This window comes from Triticum urartu, chromosome 2 (genome assembly GCF_003073215.2).
Source record: "Triticum urartu cultivar G1812 chromosome 2, Tu2.1, whole genome shotgun sequence".
Classification (NCBI taxonomy): domain Eukaryota; kingdom Viridiplantae; phylum Streptophyta; class Magnoliopsida; order Poales; family Poaceae; genus Triticum; species Triticum urartu.
Window position 1 is genome coordinate 253,788,292 of NC_053023.1, and position 20,746 is coordinate 253,809,037.

Below are 20,746 nucleotides of genomic sequence, written 5' to 3' on the forward strand. Positions count from 1 at the left end.
GGCACTAATCTATGATAAAAATATTCGTGGATAGGTCCCTGGCCGAAAATAAAATGAAAAAAATCCAACGAACGAACATTGGCTAACAGAACTGAATGAATGAAAACTGTTCGTTAACAGAAGTTAACCGGTGAACGTTCGCTAAATAAACTACAACTAAAATGAACAACCTATCTAAAACAAAACCGAAAAAAACCGCAAAGAAAACCGGAGAACCGGAACTGTTTTTACCGGTAAACGGTCTCGGCTGGCAGTGGTCAACGGCGAACGGAGAGGCGACAAAGAGATGGAGGCGGCACACGGCAGCGGGCGGCGACAGCGCGGCGCACGGCAGCGGCTGCGGCTGCAGGGAGGCGGCGGTGGCGGCGGCTGCGGGGAGGCGGCGGCGACGGTGATGAGGAGGAGGGGGGCGGGGCAGCTTATAAAGGCCGGAGGAGGGGCTTCTTGCGGGAGGGGCGGCGAAGGGGAATCCGAGCCAGACTCCCTCAGCAACGGCGGCGGTGGGGACTCCTCTCGCCCGGGAGGAAGGCGACGCGGGGCTGGGCTTGGCCCGGCTTGGCTGGGCTTACGGCCTTGTCGGGCGACGAAGTTTTAAAAAAAAAATTTCACCGGATAGAAAAATCCTAAAAATATATTAAAAAAATCTAAAAACACCAGAAATAATTTTCACCGCCCAAACCTAATATTTAGGACAAGATGAACATTTTTCTGGCCTAAGAATGTAGTTTTCAAAAATGCATATTTTTCTAATTCAAATAAAATAGCAAATAAAATGCAAATAAAATATTAATTTGATTTTAAAATTTCTCCTCCAATATTCCTCTCTTTTGAAGAAGTCATTTTATCTTCTCTCTTTTATTTTTACTATTGGAAATAATTGGAGGGAAAAATATTAAGATCAAATTTATGCTCTTTTCAAATTTGAAAAAAAATTCAAATATGAAAATATGTGAAACCTCCAACTCTATCCTTGGGTCCTTGAGTTGCTTAAGATTTCTAGGATCACAACCAAAATGCAAAGAAAATATGATATGCATATGATGACCTATGTATAACATCCAAATTGAAAATTGGGATGATACAAACCTACCCCCTTAAGATGAATCTCGCTTTCGAGATTCGGGTTGGCTAGAAAATAGGTGTGGGTGGTCTTTCCATAGGTCTTCCTCTCGCTCCCAGGTGGCTTCATCCTCGGTATGGTGGCTCCACTGAACTTCACAATACTTGATAACCTTTTTGCGTGTAACTCGGCTAGCAAACTCGAGAATCTTGACGGGTTTGTCCTCGTAGGTTAGATCACTCTCCAACTGATTTGCTTCCAGGGGCACTGTATCTCTCAGAGGAATATCAGCAATCTCATCATGGCACTTTTCAACTGGGAAATATGAAACACATCGTGAACTCTTGACAACCCTTCGGGTAACTCCAACTTGTAGGCAACTTCTCCCATACGTTCCAGAACTCGGTACAGTCCTACAAATCTCGGGGCTAAATTTCCCTTAACTCTGAATCTTTTAACTCCTCGCAGAGGTGATACACGAAGATATGCTCTGTCTCCAATCGCAGAGACTACCTCCTTGCATTTAGTATCGGCATAACTCTTCTGCCTAGACTAAGCTACCTTCAGTCTATCACGAAACAACTTAAACTTCTCTTCAGATTCTTTGATCAAATCTGGTCCAAACAACTGACGGTCTCCAACTTTATCCCACATTAATGGTGTCCTACACCTTCTTCCATACAAAGCTTCGAAAGGGGCCATCTTCAAACTAACCTGATAACTACTGTTGTATGAAAACTCTGCGTAGGGCAAATTATCGTCCGAACTAGATCCATAATCAAGCGCACAAGCTCTCAGCATGTCCTCTAGAATCTGATTGACTATTTCGGTCTGTCCATCTGTCTGCGGATGAAAGGCTGTACTAAACTCCAGCCTAGTACCCAAACTCTGGTGCAACTGATTCCAAAACTTCGAGGTAAATTGTGTTCCTCTATCTGATACAATGGTCCTCGAAACTCCATGCAGACACACGATCCTGGTCATATATATCTTGGCCAACTTCGCGATTGTATAAGTAGTTTTCATTGGGATAAAGTGAGCCACTTTGGTCAAGCGATCAACTACTACCCAGATGGAATCATATCCTGATCGTGTCCTGGGTAACCCGGTGATGAAATCCATGCCAAGCTTGTCCTACTTCCATTTGGGTATCGGCATAGGCTATAATAATCCGGCTAGCTTCTGATGTTCTGCCTTTACTTTCTGGCATACATCACATACTACTACATACTCGGCAATATCCTTCTTCATACCTGTCCACCAGAAACGTTCCTTCAAATCCAAATACATCTTAGTGTTTCCGGGGTGAATCGAGTATGGCGACTCATGTGCTTCCTGAAGTATTAACTTCCTTATCTCCGCATTACTGCGCACATATACACGATCCTCAAACCATAAAGTTTTGTTATCATCCTCATGAAAACCCTTGGCTTTTCCTTTGCTCACCTTTTCCTTTATCTCGGCAACTTCCTTATCATCCTTCTAAGCTTCTCGAATCTTTCCCAATAATGTGGACTGGACCTCCATTGCTGCAACAAAACCTCTTGGAACTATCTCCAAACAAAGTTCCTTGAGATCATCGACTAACTCCTGCAGTAATCCTCCGCTTACAAGGGTATTGACATAACTCTTGCGGCTCAAAGCGTCCGCTACGACATTGCCTTTCTTGGATGATAATGCAACTTCATATCATAATCCTTTATGAGCACCAACCATCTCTTCTGCCTGAGGTTTCACTCCTACGTGAAAATATACCTCAAACTCTTGTGATCCGTGTACACATCACATCGGTTTCCAATAAGAAAATGTCTCCAGGTCTTGAGCGCATGCACTATGGCTGCTAACTCCAAATCATGCGTGGCATAATTCAACTCATGAGGTCGAAGCTGCCGTGAGGCATATGAAACAACTCTTCCGTCCTGCATAAGTACTCCTCCAAGTCCCAGGCGAGAAGCGTCACAATAAACTTGGAAATCCTTGCATATATCCGGAAGAATTAGCACTGGGGCTGTAACCAAATGTTTCTTCAACTCCTGAAAGCTGGCCTCACAATCCTCGGTCCATTTGAATTTGGTGTCCTTCTTCAACAACTCCGTCATGGGTTTCGCAATTTTGGAAAAATTCTCAATGAATCCCCTATAATATCCTGTGAGTCCCACAAAACTGCGGATCTCTCCAACTAAGGTGGGTGCCAACCACTCAGTGACAGACTGAACCTTGGTAGGATCTACTGCCATACCCTCTCCCGATATAACGTGTCCAAGAAATCCAACTTCCTTCAACCAAAATTCACATTTGCTGAACTTGGCATATAGCTGATGTTCTCTGACCTTCGCGAGAACTAATCGCAAATGCTCCTTGTGCACCTCTTCATTCTTCGAGTACACATTTACGTCATCAATGAACACCACAACAAACTTATCCAAGAACTCCATGAACACCTTATTCATCATACTCATAAAATAGGCAAGGGCGTTAGTCAATCCAAATGACATGACTGTGTACTCATATAGCCCATACCTTGTGGTAAAATTTGTCCTAGGTATATCATGTTCTCGAATCTTCAGCTGGTGGTATCCTGATCGAAGATCGATCTTGGAGAATACTTTAGCTCCCTGCAGGTGGTCAAATAGATCATTGATCATCGGTAGTGGGTACCTGTTCTTGATCGCCACTTCATTCAATGCTCGATAATCAACAACCATTCTCAAGGATCCATCCTTCTTCTCAACTAGGAGCACTGGGGCTCCCGACGGTGATGAACTTGGTCGGATGTAACCTTTCTCCAATAACTCCTTAATCTGCTTCTTAATTTCCTCTAGATCATTTGCGGGCATCCCATACGGTCTGTTTGATATTGGTCTGGTGCCTGGCAACAGCTCTATAAAAAATTCTATGTCTCGATCTTGTGGCATGCCTGGTAATTCCTCTAGAAATACATTAGGGTATTCCTTCACAACTGGTACTTCCTCCTGAACAACTCCCGGGAGTGAATTTACTTGAGTCCTCCTTGGCGCATGCCGGGACACATATTTGATCCATTTACCCTCTGGGGTGGTTAGTAGAATTGACTTACTAGCACAATCGATATTTACACCATACATCGATAGCCAATCCATGCCTAGTATCACATCCAATCCTTGTGACTCCAAAATTATTAGGTCTGAGGGGAAAACATGCCTACCTATGGTCAATGGCATCTGAAAACTTCCTCTGCTTGCCATATACTCCGCTCCTGGCGAGCTTACTAACATAGGTGTCTTAAGAACTTTGGTGGGAAACTTATACTTATCCACAAATCCCCTCGATATGTATGAATGTGATGCACCAGTATCAAAAGAACAGTAGCAGTCAATGAATTAATCAAAAACTTACCGATAACTGCATCTGGCTGCTCTTCAACTTCATCCATGTTAACGTGGTTCACCTGTCCTCTGGTGAAAGGGTTGGGCTTCTTCCCAAAACTCCCATTGCCATTTCCGTTCTTTGCTTTAGGACACTCGGTGGCATAGTGTCCAGTCTTCCCACACTTGAAACAAGTAATGTGACTTAGATCCTTCTTGGCGGGTATAGTGGGGTTGTAACAATTCTGACCATTGTTTCCTCCATTCCCATTACCGTTCTTGGGGCCACTATGGTTATGTGAGCTTCCTCCATTGTGAATGTGGCCTCCATGGTTATGATGGGTATGTCCTCCCGAGTTCGGGGTAAAACGAGGCTTCTGTTGGGCCCCAGAATTGTACTTCCCCTGTCCATACTTCCTTTTCCGGCTCTCCATCTGTTGTTGCTTGCCTTCGATCATAAGTGCCCTATCTACCAACTCTTGGGAGTTAGTGAATGTTTCCACCATCAACTGCATACTCAGCTCATCATCCAGCCCTTCCATAAACTTCTCCTACTTTGCAGCATCTGTGGCCACATCATCTGGGGCATAGCGGGCTAACTTGCTGAACTCATCCACGTACTGCCCCACAGGACGATTTCCCTGGCGTAAGTTGCGAAACTCACGCTTCTTCATGCTCATAGCTCCAGTTGATACGTGTGTTGTGCAAAATGCTTGCTGAAACTGATCCCAAGTGACATTGGCTATGGGGAAAGTGGCGGTGTAATTCTCCCACCATGAGGCTGCAGGCCCATCCAATTGATGTGCGGCAAAGCACACCTTCTCAGCATTTGTGCAACCTACGGTGGTCATCTCCCTTCCAATCCTGCAGAGCCAGTCATCAACAAAAATCGGCTCGGTGCTACTGGAAAACACCGGCGGATTCAACCTCAGAAAACGGTCTAAGTTATCAATTGGAGGCGGTGGCAGTGGGTTGTTGTTGTTGTTGTTGTTGTTGTTGCCTTGGTTCTGGACTAGCAGCTGCATCAAGGCATTCTGCTGTTGGATCAACTGAGTGAGCTCCGGTGGGAAGACAAATCCGGGGTCACGTCTCAGAGGCATCTGATAGGTTTAGAGGGGTGAGAATAGAATAGAGTGAGGTCTAAAGGGAAATCGCTACGCATATGCACATGAGATAAACACATTCATTTCACACCACTCAATTCAAACAAGGTCATACAATCGATCTAATCTACCATCACAAAATACTCGGACTATTACTTTATACATGGGGGAAATACTACTGATAATGTGGTGGTCGACTAGAAATTTTGGTCGGAGGAAGACTCCATGATATCTACTCCAGCTTCGTCTTCATAATCATCATCACTGTCGGGGTCGGAGTCGGTGTCGTCGATGATGATGTAGTCTTCGGAGTGGTTGTCCTCCTCAGGTGCGGGATCTCCCATGAATATTCCTAGCTTCTTCTTCAGGTCTTCATTCTTCTCCAGTAGTACTGCAATTTTCTCTTCATATCCATTGTGTGTATACTTGAGTTCCTCTTCTAGCTCCATGTTCCGGTCATCACCTTCTTCATGTCTATCATGCTGGCGCACATCTGGTTCTCCTGACGACGAATGTGCTAGTTCAACTCCTGGATGTAGGATGCAATGGACTTGTCCCTCCTGGTGCAAATCATCTCCCATTGCTCATCTCGGCTTCCACATATCTGGTAGATGGTGTCCTTAAGATCCTTGTGGTATACTTCGCCGATGGGTCCCATGGTGATTTGTGCTGCCATGCTCTTTCCTAGACTCCAGGTTGGTGCATCAAAAGAAAACTCTATTGGCTCAGTAACTGGTGTGAATGTCCTTCCTGGAACATGTACTCGAATTTTCCAACTCTCTTCTTTAGTTAGAGTGGCGGTGTAGGTCCCCGTAAAGCTTGGTATACCGATGCTCAGGTATCTAGTGGCTTCCTTCAAGTGTCGTCCAAAAGGAGTGTCTTCATTTGGTTGAGCAAACTTGTTCCTTGGGTCCACCATCTATAGAGTAGAAAATGGAGAAGAGACATAAATGAGTAGAGAAGAGGGTCCTATGGCTCATCTTAGTGGTCACGTCCTACAGTCAACGTGTGCTCTGATACCATCTTGTAGCGATCCGACCTCAGACGGTCAAATCTCTATGCATAAGTGTCATCCCTGGATCGGTAATGTTGACACACATAGTACTCGAGGATTTATAATAGAGTTCAATCACACACTTATTACATCAAATGTCTCAAAAGAGAACTTATTACAATAATATGGCTGAAGGCCATCTAAATAAGATAACAGTGGAAGCTTCGAAGGTAAATCAGTCCATCAACTCCAATGGCATAGCTTAGTGCATGACAACGACCTAGCACACCTTATTCTTCGTCTGAAAACTCTGCAACATAATACGTTGCAGCTTGTGTAGGTCAGCACATGGAATATGCTGGCAAGATAACACTATAGAGCAATGAACAAGTAACATCTATAACTATATGCATATTTGGCTGGTGGAGGCTCTACGGTTATCATTTGCATAAAGCTAGTTTTTCCCTACAACAAAGTAATATATTTTATTCAATTACAAAGTTTGTTGAAATATTGAGAAGGTTCCTCCAACTCAATCCCAAAATAATAATTATCAACGCAACAAATTAATTAAGTAGAGTGATGAGATCAAATCAATAATTCAAGTACCAGATACTCAAGATGTCCATAACCGGGGAGACAGCTAATCATGATTAGTTTGTACACTCTCCAGAGGTTTGTGCACTTTTCCCCACAAGACTCGATCTCCTCTTTTTGATTTCTCGCACTGCATGATGTTTGAGAATCGGACGACCGAGACACAGTCCTTCCGAAGAGGTCCCCTTAACAAATAGATAGGCCAGTACACCTACAATCCCCTACATCTGCTAGCCCATCATGGAAAAGTTTCCCACAACTTACTCAACAATGCTAGAGCCCATAATGTCTTGTGGCTGCACACGGAAGTTTCTAGCATGAATAATCTTATGATCCCTTTGAGCCTGGGTGGCAAACCATGGGATGATCACACGGGTACTCCGGGATATCCTAGGAAAACACTGGATTCTCCAGGTGCCCGCAACCAATCCACCCAGATGTGTATTAAAGTAGCTACCTTAAGTTTAACCATTAATTAATGATAACTCTCACATCTGTCATGGATCACTCAAACCAATCCACGTCTATGAGCATAGCATGGCAGTATAAGCATAACGTAGTAACACCCAGGGTTTGAAATACAGACAATAGGTTCTACCTCATCAATTAATTCCTAAACACCCACATGTTATCAAGTCCTAACCATGCAATGTTTGAGTATTGAGACTAATGCATAAAAACTGGGTAATAAGGGGTATGATAAAAGTGTTACTTGCCTTGCTAATGATCTGCAAACCCTATTGACTCATAGTAGCACACTTCGCACTCCGGAAACTCTATCGTAAACAAACAATAGCATACACAAGCACTCAAGCATAAGATGCCAGGGTAAAACTCAAGAGAAAACATGTAAACTGAAAGTTCAACTAAAGAGCTTCGATTTGCAAAAAGAATCAATCGAATCGGAGTTATGAAACTCAAACTGGGATCAAAAGAAGTTTGAATTCAAATCTGCTGGAAACAAAATTTTAATTTGTCAAAACCATGTACAAGTTATTTATCTGGAAAGAGGGGAACAAGACGAAGATTTTGGCGTTGGTTTCACTGGATTTGGACAAAAGAGTTAAAAGTAGCAAGGGTTTGAAGATCAGGGACTAACCTGTGATAAAAATTATTCGTGGATAGGTACCTGGCCAAAAATAAAAAGAAAAAATATAATGAACAAACGTTCGCTAACAGAACTAATCGAACGAAAACTGTTCGGTAACAGAAGTTAACCGGTGAACGTTTGCTAAATAAACTACAAGTAAAACGAAAAACCGATCTAAAACAAAACCGACAAGACCGAAAAAACCGCAAAGAAAACCGGCAAACTGGAACAGGTTTTACCGGTTAAGAGTCTCGGCCGGTGGCGGTCAACGGCGAACGGCGAGACGACGGCGGTAAACGGCGAACGGCGAGGCGACGGCGGCACACGGCAGCGGGCGGCGACTGCGTGGCGCATGGCAGCGGCGATGAGCGGCGGTGGCTGCGGCGGCGGTGATGAGGAGGAGGGGGGCCGAGGCAGCTTATAAAGGCCAGAGGGGGGCTTCTTGCAGGAGGGGCGGCAAAGGGGAGTCCGAGCCGGACTCCCTCGGCGACGGCGGCTGCGAGGACTCCTCCCGCCCTGGAGGAAGGCGGCGCGGGGCCGGGCTTTGCCCAGCTCGGTTGGGCCTTCGGCCTAGTCGGGCGACGATGTTTTTTTCTTTAAAAAAAATTTCGCCCGAAAAAAGAATCCTAATAAAATATAAAAAAATTCTAAAAATACCATAAATAATTTTCGCCACCCAAACCTAATATTTAGGACAAGATGAACATTTTTCTGGCCCAAGAATGCAGTTTCCAAAAATGCATATTTTTCTAATTTAATTAAAATTGCAAATAAAATATTAATTTGATTTTAATATTTCTGCTCCAATATTCCTCTCTTTTAAAGAAGTCATTTTATCATCTCTCTTTTATTTTTATTATTGGAAATAATTGGAGGGAAAATATTAAGATCAAATTTATCCTCTTTTCAAATTTAAAAAAAATCAAATATGAAAATATGTGACACCTCCAACTCTCTCCTTGGGTCCTTGAGTTGCTTTAGATTTTTAGGATCACAACCAAAATGCAATGCAAATATGATAGGCATATGATGACCTATGTATAATATCCAAATTGTAAATTGGGATGTTACAGCCCTGGAGCGCCCCAAGAAGGCGACGGCGACGACGAAGTCAAAGGGCAAGAAGACTAGTCGGGGGTCATCATCAAGGTCCGGATTGCCGGCCAACTGAATCCAGGGAGACTGGATCTGGTCAACAATCTGGCAGGAAGATTTGGATGATCTGGCTGCAAGGGGCTTGATTGCCATTGTATCTGGGAGGCTGCCGGGAAACGAACTCGAGCCGCAGCCACAGGAGGGTGAGTGAGTCCTCCTCGCCACTCATGTCGACCATGGTTTCTCTCTGCCTCCTCATCTTTTTTTGTGAGGTTTCTTGAACTTTTTCGGAGCCCAACTTCACCACTTTTCCCCCAAGACAATCACATATCTTGCTGCGTATGTCTCTTTGTGTGAAAACTTCTTGGGTTGCCGACCGCACTGAGGTCTTTTCAAGCACATTTTTACCTGCCGCTCTCAGTCTATGAAGAAGGCCAGTCCAACTGACGATAAGACCCGGGTGATCCAAATGTGTGGGGGTTTAGGGATTCAGACAAGAGGTAGGAGTGCTTTTCTTGCCATGACTCTTCCTGACTCGGTTAGGGAATGGCAGCCGACTTGGTTTACTGCAAGGATGTTCCGACTCATGGTCAGACAACCGGTGTTCCTCCCTTCACCATGGATCGATTCCACCAACCCCCTTCATTGCTCGAGACCCTAGAGGAAAAAGCTGAGGTGCTGATGTTAGTCGACCGGGTAGTTTAGCTAGTCCGTGACGACGTGACTTGTATGGACTTGTTGGAGGTGTTCCTTAGTCGACGCATCCAACCACTCCAGGCCCGTGACCATCCGATGTGGATGTACTCGGGCTCGAACGACACCGCTCGGATCAACCCGGAGGAGGTCACCGAGGAGACGATGGAGCAGTGGTTGCAGAGCATCACTTGAAATAAGGACAACCCCAGGGGGTCCAGAAGAGTTGCGCCATTCGACTCCGAACATGAACCGGAGAAGGTCTGACATTTGTTACCGAGTGTCTTCTAATTCTGACTTGCAATTCTCCTCGATTTTGATTTACGTCTATTCGACTCTTGTCTTGTAGATATACACTGAAATGTACTCAATGCCGAACGGGGATCTGGCCTAGGAAGGAGAAGCGAGTGTGAACAAAAGCGCTCAATGGCAATCAGGGGACTCGGACGAAGAGGAGAGTGGCGACTCAAGCAGCAGCGAAGAAGTTGAGTCACCACCCCGCTCTGAAAGACGTTCCAAGCAGGTGGACGGGGCAAAGAAGTTGCATCAAGTATGCAAGCCCCGAAGCGCACTCGGACATCCACTCCCGACCCGACCGAGAAGGCTCCAAAGGAGCCCAAAGTTGCGCCTGCAAAGCCTCGGAAGGCTCTGCCTAAAATAAAGGTGGATGCTCCCGTTGCCTCTACTTAAGTATTTTACTTTATTTCTTTGCTCTTGTATTGTTCGAAAACTTCTGTATTCCAGTTGACTCATTCTCCAACTTGACTAAGTGAGTCCTGGAACTTGGAGTGCTGCTACTTCTGGGAGTTTCATTTACAAGGACAAAGATAACGAGGAGATGGAAGATGCAGTCACTTCCAAAGCAGGTATGACTCCTGCCATCTTGCCTTCATTCTGTCAGTTGAATTATCGGTCGACTGAACTCTTGTGGTCGAGTCTTTTGCAGCGCCACAGAATGTTATTGAACTTCCATGACGATGAAGATATGCCCCACAAGCCTACATGAAGGAGGGGCAGGACCTCAGGCAGGAGGGTGCCAGCCAGCAAGGTGCCGCCGTAGACTCCAGTGCCAGAACCGGTGACCCAGCAGTCTGGAGACCTTAACCGGGCCTCTGTTACTTTTGCTGATCCTGTGTCGACTGCACATCTTTCGGCGTCGACTACTCAAGTCCCTGCTTCGTCCGCGCAACTCCATGCCTCCAATCCTATGGCTGCTATAACTGCCCCATCAAGTCCTCTTTTCATTACCCATCATGTCACAGAGGATCCAATGAGCGCTACTAGGGAAGATATACTCCAAGCAGGCCTTATGATGGAGCGGATGGAGATGGTGCACGAGGCTAGTCAAGCTGCTTATGATGCCAGCTCAGCTCTCCAGACCAACATCCAGGTTAGTTGATTTCTGACTGATCTTTAGCTTGCCACTTGTTATGTTAGGATATGCTACCCGAAAACCTTTAATGTGCATCTAGTGTCAATCTGCATCTTGCATCTGTACACCCACTGGGTCTTTCAATTTTTGCTGAGTAGTCTTTCCACTTGAGTCGACTAGGTGTATCTTTGAACTAGTGGGGGGACGCAGAGTGCACCCACTGGGTGTAGTCCCCGAGACCGCTGTCAAATGTTTGATTCGGTGGGGGTCTTAGAACTTGTTTGTCTGCAACATATCCACTCGGCATTGGACGGATCGCGTCGAGTGAACTGTTGAATCAGTGGGTGATAACCCACAAGTATAGGGGATCGCAACAGTTTTCGAGGGTAGAGTATTCAACCCAAATTTATTGATTCGACACAAGGGGAGCCAAAGAATATTCTCAAGTATTAGAAGCTGAGTTGTCAATTCCACCACACCTGGAAACTTAGTATCTGCAGCAAGGTATTTAGTAGCAAAGTAATATGATAGTAGTGGTAACGGTAGGAAAATGTAACGGTAGCAAAATTAATATTTTTGGGTTTTGTAGTGATTGTAACAGTAGCAGCGGAAAAGTAAATAAGCGAAGAACAATATAAGAAAAGCTCATAGGCATTGGATCGATGATGGAGAATTATGCTGGATGCGATCGATCATGTAATAGTCATAACATAGGTTGACACAGAACTAGCTCTAGTTCATCAATGTAATGTAGGCATGTATTCTGAATATAGTCATACGTGCTTATGGAAAAGAACTTGCATGACATCTTTTGTCCTACCCTCCTATGGCAGCGGGGTCCTATTGGAAACTAAGGGATATTAAGGCATCCTTTTAATAGAGTACCGGACCAAAGCATTAACACATAGTGAATACATGAACTCCTCAAACTACGGTCATCACCGGTAGTGGTCCCGATTATTGTCACTTCGGGGTTAACGGATCATAACATATAATAGGTGACTATAGACTTGCAAGATAGGATCAATAACTCTCATATATTGATGAGAACATAATAGGTTCAGATCTGAAATCATGGCACTCGGGCCCTAGTGACAAGCATTAAGCATAGCAAATTCATAGCAACATCAATCTCAGAACATAGTGGATACTAGGGATCAAACCCTAAAAAAACTAACTCGATTACATGATAAATCTCATCCAACCCATCACCGTCTAGCAAGCCTACGATGGAATCACTCACGCATGGCGGTGAGCATCATGAAATTGGTGATGGAGGAAGGTTGATGATGATCAAGGCGACGGATTCCCCTCTCCAGAGCCCCGAACGGACTCCAGATCATCCCTCCCGAGAGAGTTTAGGGCTTGACGGCGGCTCCATATCATAAAACGCGATGAATCCTTCTCTCTGTTTTTTTCCTCCCTGAACACAAATATATGGAGTTGGAGTTGAGGACGATGGAGCGTCAGGGGGCCCATGAGGCAGGGGGCGCGCCCAGGGGGTAGGGTGTGCCCCCACCCTTGTGGACAGGGTGTGGGCCCCCTGACGTGGATCTTTCTTCCAGTATTTTTTATATATTCCAAAAATAATCTCCGTTGATTTTCAGGTCATTCCGAGAATTTCTGCACAAAAATAACACCATGGCAATTCTGCTGAAAACAGCGTCAGTCCGGGTTAGTTCCATTCAAATCTTGCAAGTTAGAGTCCAAAACAAGGGCAAAAGTGTTTGGAAAATTAGATACGACAGAGACGTATCAACTCCCCCAAGCTTACACCTTTGCTTGTCCTCAAGCAATTTAGTTGATAAACTGAAAGTGATAAAGAAAAAAACTTTTACAAACTCTGTTTGCTCATGTTGTTGTAAATATGTAAAGCCAGCATTCAGGTTTTCAACAAAGATTATGAACTAACCTTATTTACAATAACATTTAGGTCTCATGTTTACTTATGTCAATGGCAAAATCAACTAGCGAGCAATAATAATAAATCTTGGATGACAACACTTTCTCGAAACAATCATAATATGATATAACAAGATGGTATCTTGCTAGCCCTTTCTAAGACCGCAAAACATAAATGCAGAGCACCTTTAAAGATCAAGGACTGACTAGACATTGTAATTCATGGTAAAAGAGATCCAGTCAAGTCATACTCAATGTAAACTAAAAGTAATGGATGCAAATGACAGCGGTGCTCTCCAATTGGTGCTTTTTAATAGGAGGATGATGACGACTCAACATAAAAGTAAATAGATAGGCCCTTCACCGAGGGAAGCAGGGATTTGTAGAGATGCCAGAACTCGGTTTTGAAATAGATATGAATAATATTTTGAGAGGTATACTTTCATTGTCAACATAACAACCGAGGGATCTCGATATCTTCCATGCTACACACATTATAGGCGGTTCCCAAACAAAATGGTAAAGTTTATACTCCCCCTCCACCAACAAGCATCAATCCATGGCTTGCTTGAAACAATGAGTGCCTCCAACTTACAAGAGTCCCGGGGAAGTTTTGTTTGTAGTTATTTTTTATTTGTGCATAAAGCATGGGACTGGGCATCCCGGTGACCAGCCATTTTCTCATGAGTGAGGAGCGGAGTCCACTCCTCTTGAGAATAACCCGCCTAGCATGGAAGATACAGACAACCCTAGTTGATACATGAGCTATTCGAGAATACAAAACAGAATGTTTATTTGAAGGTTTAGAGTTTGGCACATACAAATTTACTTGGAATGGCAGGTAGATACCGTGTATAGGTAGGTATGGTGGACTCAGATGGAATAACTTTGGGGTTTATGGAATTGGATGCACAAGCAGTATTCCGCTTACTACAAGTGAAAGCTAGAAGAAAGACTGGGAAGCGACCAGCTAGAGAGCGACAACAGTAATGAACATGCATTAAAATTAATCAACACTGAATGCAAGCATGAGTAGGATATAATGCACCATGAACATAAATATCGTAGAGGCTATGTTGATTTTGTTTCAACTACATGCGTTAACATGGGCCAAGTCAAGCCACTCGAATCATTCAAAAGAGAATACCACCCTATCATACCACATCACAACCATTTTAATAGCATGTTGGCACGCAAGGTAAACCATTATAAACTCCTAGCTAATTAACCATGGCATAAGCACAATCTCTAATTGTCATTGCAAATATGTCCCTTTCATAATAGGTTGAATCAAGAACGATGAACTAATCATATTTACAAAAACAAGAGAGGTCGAGTTCGTACCAGCTTTTCTCATCTCAATCAATTCATCATATAACCATCATTATTGCCTTTCACTTGCACGACCAAATAGTGTGGATAATAATAATAGTGCACATGCATTGGACTAAGCTGGAATCTGCAAGTATTCAATTCAAGAGATAAGACAAGGTAATATGGGCTCTTTGTTAGATCAACAATAATGCATATGAGAGCCACTCAACATTTTCATTATGGTCTTCTCCTCTCGACCCCCAAAGAACAAGAAAAGAAATAAAACTAATTACATGGGAAAGCTCCCAACAAGCAAAAGAAGAACGAGAAATATTTTTGGGTTTTCTTTTTAATTACTACCACTACACGCATGGAAAGTAAACTAACTAAAAGCTACAACTATTTTTTTTGGTTTTTTCTAAGGTTTATCAAACACACAAGAAGAAAGCATAAAAGGGAAATAAACTAGCATGGATATTTCAATGAAAAAGTACGTGCACTGACAACTAGCATGAGTGTGTGAACAGGAATGTAATGTCGGTGAGAGATACATACTCCCCCAAGCTTAGGCTTTTGGCCTAAGTTGGTCTATGGCCATGGCTGGCCTGGCGGATATCCAAAGTTATAGTTGGGGTCGTACTGAGAAGGATCCCCCTAGTGCCACTGGTTGGCGATCTCTTCCGGATTCCACTGATAAGCAGACTGCCGGTAAGGGTCAAATTGTTGTTCTGGCTCAGGCTCTGTAGCTGGTGTGGGGTTTCAGTAGGCATGAATGGCCTCTGGCGGAACAAGGTACTTGCATGTAGATAAGTCAAACAAGGAAGGAGCAGGCAAAGTAATAGTCTCAGGGTGATTTTTATCAAATATCAGCTTCTACTTGAGCATCTTTTCCTTATTCTTAACGATAAAATCATGTGCTACCATACTCTTATAGTCCAGAAAAACAGGAGGCAGCAACTTCTCTTCCTTCTCATAATGCCTAATAGGTATGTTAAAGTGTGCAGCGAGGCGCAAGGCAAAGATACCTCCCAAGATGGGGCCCTTAGTACGGTCATCACGGAAGAAAGCATGGCACAAAATAATAATATCAGGGGCACTAAGGTTGCCACAGTTTCCGCGACCAATTAAGCATGTACTAGCAAATATTGCAAAGTAACGTAAAACAGGAAAATGTATGCTAGTGATTCTTGCATCGGAAACTTTCCTCGTTTCCCCTACAGCAATTGTATCAATAAACCCTTCCACATCATCACGATGTGGTTCCTCTACACTACCCTCAAAAGGGATCAAACAAACCCGACAAAAATCACGAAGTGACATCTCCTTATACTCATCATATAAATAAAATTCCACCGAAGTTGGTGAGCTCCTAGCACGGAAATGAAAGTTTTGCACAAAGATATTGGTGAGTAAGAGATACTGTTCGCGTTGGTCGTGGAGGAAGGAGGTGAGGCCTGCATCTCAGCCAACTCATAGAAATCATCATAAATCTCGGCTGCTCTCAAGAAATCATCACAAGGCCATTCACAAGGCTGAACCTCCCGCGGTGCGAGGGAGATTATACTTGGGCTTATTGTTCTCTTCACATTGTTTATCCTTCGAGCTTCGGGTCGATGAGCCCCTCGAAAATCTCTTCATCTTTTTCTGAATTTTTTAGCAACTAAAAAATAAAAGTGAACCAAACTCAACACTATTGATAGCAACTACTCCTACAAGTGCCTAGAGGTAATATCATGCACTAAAACTACTTTTGACCACATAAATTTGACATGCAAGCTCAAGAACAGGGTCGCCTAAGTAGGAAAAGTTTTCAATGAATAAAGCACTAGAACAAAAACTAATTGGACCATTGGAGGAGTCACATACCAAAGAACAATCCCACAAAGCAGTTTTGTGAATGGAGCCTTGAGCTAGGAGATCGAAAATGGCAGCAAGATGAGCTAGAACTCGTGCTTGAGCTGGTTAGTGATTTTTTGGGAGGAAGAAGGAGCGTGTGGTGGCTGGAATTAGTGGAGGGGAGCCACCATGGGCCCACGTGGCAGGGGGGCACCCTGGACCCTCGTGGCCAGGTGCTTGCTCCCCTGGTGTGTTCTCAATGCCAGATATTCTCAAATATTCTAGAAAAAATCATATTTAATTTTCAGGGCATTTGGAGAACTTTTATTTTTGGGGTATTTTTTTATTGCATGGATAATTCAGAAAATAGACAGAAAACACTATTTTTGCTTTATTTAATATAAATAACAGAAAGTAAAAAGAGGGTACAGAGAGTTGTGTTTTCTAAATTCATCCATTTCATGTTCATCAAAAGGAATCCACTAACAAGGTTAATCAGGTCTTGTTAACAAACTCATTTCGAATAACATGACACCGGAGAATTTCCGAATAACACTAGGTTACCTCAACTGGGATATGCACATCCCCAACAACAGGAATATCATATTTCTTCTTGACAGTAGGAAGAGGAAATTCAAAACCTCCAATAGTGATTGTCGAAATTTTTTCAATAGAATTGGTACTGTGGACTTGAGGTTGTTTCCTCGGAAAATGTACGGTATGCTCATTACCATTGACATGAAAAGTGACATTGCCTTTGTTGCAATCAATAACAGCCCCTGCACTATTCAAAAAGGGTCTTCCAAGAATAATAGACATACTATCGTCCTCGGGAATATAAAGAATAAGAAAGTCCGTTAAAATAGTAACGTTTGCAACCACAACAGGCACATCCTCACAAATACCGACAGGTATAGCAGTTGATTTATCAGCCATTTGCAATGATATTTCAGGAGGTGTCAACTTATTCAAATCAAGTCTACGATATAAAGAGAGAGGCATAACACTAAGACCAGCTCCAAGATCACATAAAGTAGTTTTAACATAGTTTTTTTAATGCAGCATGGTATAGCTGGTACTCCGGGATCTCCAAGTTTCTTTGGTATTTCACCCTTAAAAGTATCATTAGCAAGCATGGTGGAAATTTAAGCTTCTGGTATCTTTCTTTTATTAGTAACTATTTCCTTCATATATTTAGCATAAGGATTCATTTTAGGCATGTCAATCAAATGCATACGCAAAAAGATAGGTCTAATCATTTCAGCAAAGCGCTCAAAATCCTCATCATCCTTTTTCTTGGATGGTTTAGGAGAAAAAGGCATGGGTTTCTGAACCCATGGTTCTCTTTCTTTACCGTGCTTCCTAGCAACAAAGTCTCTCTTATCATAACATTGATTCTTTGATTCTGGGTTATCAAGAGCAACAGCAGGTTCAATTTCTACATCATTATTATTGCTAGGTTGAGCATCAACATGAACATTCATCATTAACATTATCACTAGGTTCATGTTCATTACCAGATTGTGTTTCAGCATCAGAATAGAAATATCATTGGGATTCTCAGGTGTGTCACAACAGGTTCACTAGAAGCATGCAAAGTCCTATCATTTTTCTTTTTCTTCCTTTAGAAGGAGACTAGGTGCATCAACATTATTTCTCTGAGAATCTTGCTCAATTCTCTTAGGGTGGCCCTCAGGATACAAAGGTTCCTGAGTCACTTTACCCTCTAGATTGCAACTCTAACAGCAAAGTCATTATTTTCTTACTATTCAATTCATTGAGCAAATCATTCTGAGCTTTAAGTACTTGTTCTACTTGAGTGGTAACCATAGAAGCATGTTTACTAATAAGTTTAAGTTCACCTTTAACATTAGCCATATAATCACTCAAGTGTTCAATCATATAAGCATTATGTATCAATTGTCTACCAACATAAGCATTGAAGTTTTCTTGTTTAACAATAAAATTATCAAACTCATCTAAGCAATGGCTAGCAGACTTATTACGAGGAATATCACCTTCATCAAATCTATAGAGAGAGTTTACCTTTACTACCTGTGTCGGGTTATCGAGACCGTGTGTTCCTTCAATAGGTGATGAATTAAGACCATATATTTCTTCAGTAGGCGGTAAATTCTTAACATCTTTAGCTTTTATACCTTTTTCTTTCATAGATTTCTTTGCCTCTTGCATATCTTCAGGACTGAGAAATAGAATACCCCTTTTCTTCGGAGTTGGCTTAGGAGTTGGTTCAGGAAGTGTCCAATTATTTTCATTGGTCAACATATTATTCAACAGAATTTCGGTTCGATCAATTGTTCTTTCCCTGAAAACACAACCAGCAAACAGCTATGACCATGATTACGCCAAGCTATTTAGGTGAGACTATAGAATACTCAAGCTTGCATGCCTGCAGGTCGACTCTAGAGGATCAGGCAAAGCATTAAGTAATTGGAGAAGCCTTCCCCAAGCTTGTGGGAGCCTCTCTTCTTCAATTTGCACAAAATTATATATTTCCCTTAAAGTAGCTTGTTTCTTATGAGCGGGGAAATATTTAGCAGAGAAGTAGTAAATCATATCCTGGGGACTACGCACACAACCAGGATAAAGAGAATTAAACCATATCTTAGCATCACCCTTTAATGAGAACGGAAATAATTTAAGGATATAATAATAGCGATTTTTCTCATCATGGGTGAATAGGGTAGCTATATCATTTAATTAAGTAAGATGTGCCACAACAGTTTTAGATTCATAGCCATAGAAAGGATCAGATTCAACCAAAGTAGTTATATCAGGATCAACAGAGAAATCATAATCCTTATCAGTAATAAAGATAGGTGAAGTAGCATAAGTAGGGTCATATTTCATTGTAGCATTCAAAGACTTTTCTTTAAGCTTGGCTATTAATTTCTTAAGATCGGATCTATCATTGCAGGCAAGAAAGTCTCTAGCAGTTTCTTCATCCATAACATAACCCTCAGGCACAACATGCAATTCATATCTAGGGGGAGAATCTTCATCAGCACTTTCATCAATATTATCAGTTTCAATAATTTCATTCTCTCTATCCCTAGCAAGTTTTTCATCAAGAAATTGACCTAATGGGACAGTAGTATCAAGCATAGAAGTAGTTTCATCATAAATATCATGTATAGCAGAAGTGGCATCATCAATAACATGTGACCTATCAGAATCAATAGCATGTGTAGGTTTAGGTGTTGCAAGCTTACTCAAACAGAAGCCAAATCAAGTGCAGAGCTAGATGGCAGTTCCTTACCTCCCCTCGTAGTTGAGGGAAAAATCTTGGTTCTTTGAACTTTCAAGTTCTTCATAGTGATAAGCAGATATAAATCCCAAGTAACTCAAAGAATAGAGCTATGATCCCCGACAACGGCACCAGAAAATGTTCTTGGTAACCCACAAGTATAGGGTATCGCAACAGTTTTCGAGGGTAGAGTACTCAACCAAAATTAATTGATTCGACACAAGGGGAGCCAAAGAATATTCTCAATTATTAGCAGCTGAGTTGTCAATTCAACTACACCTAGAAACTTAGTATCTGCAGCAATGTATTTAGTAGCAAAGTAATATGATAGTAGTGGTAACGGTAGCAAAAGTAATATTTTTGGGTTGTGTAGTGATTGTAACAGTAGCAGCGAAAAAGTAAATAAGCGAAGAACAATATATGAAAAGCTCGTAGGCATTGGATCGGTGATGGAGAATTCTGCCGGATGCGATCAATCATGTAATAGTCATAACATAGGGTGACATAGAACTACCTCCACTTCATCAATGTAATGTAGGCATGTATTACGAATATAATCATACGTGCTTATGGAAAAGAACTTGCATGACATCTTTTGTCCTACCCTCCCGTGGCAGCGGGGTCCTATTGGAAACTAAGGGATATTAAGGCCTCCTTTTAATGGAGTACTGGACCAAAGCATTAACACATAGTGAATACATGAACTCCTCAAACTACGGTCATCACCTGTAGTGGTCCCGATTATTGTCACTTCGGGGTTAACGGATCATAACACATAATAGGTGACTATAGACTTGCAAGATAGGATCAAGAACTCTCATATATTGATGAAAACATAATAGGTTCAGATCTGAAATCATGGCACTCGGGCCCTAGTGACAAGCATTAAGCATAGCAAAGTCATAGCAACATCAATTTCAGAACATAGTGGATACTAGGGATCAAACCCTAACAAAACTAACTCAATTACATGATAAATCTCATCCAACCCATCACCGTCCAGCAAGCCTACGATGGAATCACTCACGCACGGCAGTGAGCATCATGAAATTGGTGATGGAGGAAGGTTGATGATGAT